Here is a 3,527-nt window from a genome sequence, read left to right on the forward strand (position 1 = left end):
GTATGTAAGGTCGTTCGAAACTCATGTTTGATGGCTCAACGTCGGCCACTTTCTAAGTCAAATTTGATTACAGCTTAGACTTTTTAATTATTATACCAAAAAAATTAAAAATTTTATATTAGATCACTTGTATTACACATCATATGTACAGATAAAAAGTATTAATAATAATTTAGGTAAAAGCAATAATAATAACAAAGATAACAAGGTAGTAAGTATACGCGCTGATATTATGGGAAAAGATGAAGTTTGCATTTTATGCAATAATCATCTTTTTAAAATTTAGTTATAATCGTCTCAACACTAATTTCCACAATGACAGCGAATGTACACAGGGACATGTTTGATATGCTAAAATTACTTTATCGACCACAAACTAACTCCATCACTCACTGATGTGTGTTATGCGTGTTTGCATTTGATCTCCTATAGTTTCCATTTGTTGTGTGTGTGTGTGTGTGTGTGTGTGTGTGTGTGTGTGTGTGTGTGTGTGTGTGTGTGAGTGTGTGTGTGTGTGCGCGCGCGCGTGTGTGTGTGTGTCTGTCTGTCTGTCTGTCTGTCTGTCTGTCTGTCTATCTGTCTGTCTGTCTGTCTGTCTGTCTGTCTGTCTGTCTGTCTGTCTGTATGTGCTCTTACAGTCCTACAATTACAAAAAATTAAACTCAATATCGCTGATAATTGTATCGCAATAATCTGTCTATCTTACGTGTATTTGTACCAGATATTACCAGATGAAGATCTTCCGTCAGTGCCACTTCCTCCTACATGAAATGCAGGTTTGTCATAACCATTCTAAAAATAGAAATATTCAAATAAAACTAGATCAAGATTGACGTCATTGTGATATATTTACCAGCAGATCAATTTTCATTTGAGTAATCTAACAAACGATTTCAGTCAATAATTAAAGCACATGAGCTACACAATTTGCTAACATTTTCTATAATGTCTTCTATTATAGACTGGAAGCCAGTTACAGGGTCACAACACCTTTTCATTAAATTTCTTGTGTTCTCGTCGACCTAGAAAATTAAAAAATTATAATATACTAAGACAAAGTAACCAATATTTTATTCCATTACGGTAGGTCCTGGTATCCCTTGCCCACCTTGTTCTCCTTTGTGACCTGTAAAGCCTCGACCACCCTACGACGTAAGGCTAATAAATGACAATGGAAAATTATGTAGATGCAACTATTAGAGACCTTGACGCCTTTTTCCCCGGAAGGACCATCTGGTCCCGGATGTCCTGGTGGGCCCTATAAATAATTACAAAATTAGAACTGATAATTCTGAAATAACGAAAATATTATATATTATACCGGTTTTCCATCTAAACCTGCTAAACCTTGTGATCCTTGGTATCCTTTGTCTCCCTATTAGATAGAAAAAAATGACAATTGATTAATTATATTTCCGTGTCAATACATTCCACTTACAGTATCCATTTGATATGAAAATATACAATAATTGATTATTTTTAGCAATAAAATTTTTTTTTGCCTGAATTGCATAATATTTCATTCAGTAATTGATTGTGTGTTACAACATGTTTTAAACGTACAACAAGTAAGCAAGCAACTTTGGGCACTTAATGTAAGACATATAAATACTCTATAATTGTTATATTGCTGCCTGTACGAACACACAACACTTTGATCATCACCAAGTTTATAAAGTAACCTTTATTCCTTGGACTCCTTTAAGACCAGGCAAACCTGGAGGACCTACTGGACCCTAACAAATACAATTGATAAATACTCAATATTGTCCTCAAAATAATATAATATTTTTACTTGAGAACCGGTATCTCCAGTTACTCCTCGTGGGCCCGATACTCCTTGTTTTCCAGTCTCGCCAGTTGCACCAGGAGGACCCTTACACAATACATTAGCAAACTAAATTTTCTGTTGAATAGAACTTACTACGGGACCTCTTGGACCGGGTGATCCTCTTGAACCAGAGTCGCCCTAAAGTAATTAATTAATCTTATTCGTTGTTCATTACAAAAACTGAAAACAAATGGTACCTTAATACCGTTCTTCCCGGATAATCCATTGTCACCTTTCTCGCCAGAGTAGCCCTACATTTTACCAAACGACAAGCATTAAAAAGGTTCACTCACATGAACACCCACACACCTGTACATACCAACCGTTACAAACTTTATGATTATAAAAATTAGCAAACAGGCAGAGAAACAGACAGACAGAGAGACAAACAGGCAAACGATCAGACAAATCGAAAGACAAAAAAAAAACAGATAAACACTTAAAGGCCGGTAGGCAAACAGGCATGGGACAGATAGAGAAACAGACAGACAGGTAGACAGGTAATTTATTCTCACTAGACTCTATTTGCACATATACTAGGAAAATGTTAAAGCTAACAAGTCTCAGCAGCAAAAAATCATAGTTAGAGTAATTAACTTGGCCTTAAATGTCAAAGTAGAATAATATATCTAAATGACTACGATTAGGTAACGAAGTTGAACGTTTTTAAAGAAATTCTTTGACAGATACAGAAATACCAAAATGACAGACAGAAAAGACAAACAAACAGACAGAAAGTTAAAGAGAAAGAGAAAGGCATATAAGGCAGGAAGACATTTAAACAGACAGACGGAATTTATAGTTTCTACCAGAACATTAGCTGGTAAAAGCCCGTATAATAGACTTATCCTAGTATTCCATATGGTTCCATAGTATTCCATATACGTAGTTCCGATGACTAAGTGGTTCCCTGGTAATAATTGTGTAAGTTTTAGGCGATTTGATAAAATTTACTGCGTTATATGGGAATGTGATGACTAGCCCTTGAAAACATGTTTCGTTGCAGCTAGTATCCCAAAGCTCTACTTCATGACTCTCCTGGTATGACTCGTGTAATAGTCAAACACTGCCTCTGCATCTTCCACATTTCTGCCAAGATACGGACAAATCATGCTTCATGCAAATGCGTCCACTCCTATCGACACGAAAAGGGCATCTCAATTCTAGCACCTAATAGAATTGAAGGTGATTGTATAAGACAAGATTACTTGCTTCCAGTGCCCTGCCAAATTGTGAATAGGAGAATGATACCATTACCATGACAACGAAACTTCAAATGCGGACAATCGTAAACCTGTAATTTGCATCACATGCTGTCAGTAAAACATATAAGCGTCCTTCCTTGTAGAAGAATTAAGAAGATCCCGATAAGCAAGAGCTTGTATGGTGGTATGCTTTGCATCAATGGCACCAACACAGTTTGGCAATTCTAACAATGTCCCGACTCGAACTCTGGTTCCCTTGACAGAAAAATTTGTAACAGCGCAGTGTATGTTGCCCTGATAATGTGCCATGATTGAGTTGTATGACCAGTTGTATGACAGTGCATGGAATGGAAAGCTGAAGAAAACTGACTCTTGGGAGTTGCTTGATCCCATATGATGTAAATCGAAAGTCAATCTATAAAATAAATAGGAATTACTGCTGCTCATCGGCAATACTAGAGAGACAAATTAACCGACAGTTAAGCAGACAG

At 36.5% G+C, this 3,527-nt stretch overlaps 1 long non-coding RNA gene across 1 annotated transcript; it reads right to left on the reverse strand.

Moving 5' to 3' along the window:
* Positions 1-651: 651 nt before the first annotated feature.
* LOC134195923 (uncharacterized) lies at positions 652-1,948 on the reverse strand. The gene is made up of 8 exons (XR_009972456.1): positions 1,796-1,948; positions 1,683-1,736; positions 1,322-1,375; positions 1,205-1,258; positions 1,083-1,145; positions 936-1,022; positions 854-880; positions 652-792 (listed from the first exon to the last, which is right to left on the reverse strand). It is a non-coding gene; the product is annotated as an uncharacterized LOC134195923 (long non-coding RNA).
* Positions 1,949-3,527: the final 1,579 nt, after the last annotated feature.

Source organism: Corticium candelabrum, chromosome 20 (assembly GCF_963422355.1).
Source record: "Corticium candelabrum chromosome 20, ooCorCand1.1, whole genome shotgun sequence".
Classification (NCBI taxonomy): Eukaryota; Metazoa; Porifera; class Homoscleromorpha; order Homosclerophorida; family Plakinidae; genus Corticium; species Corticium candelabrum.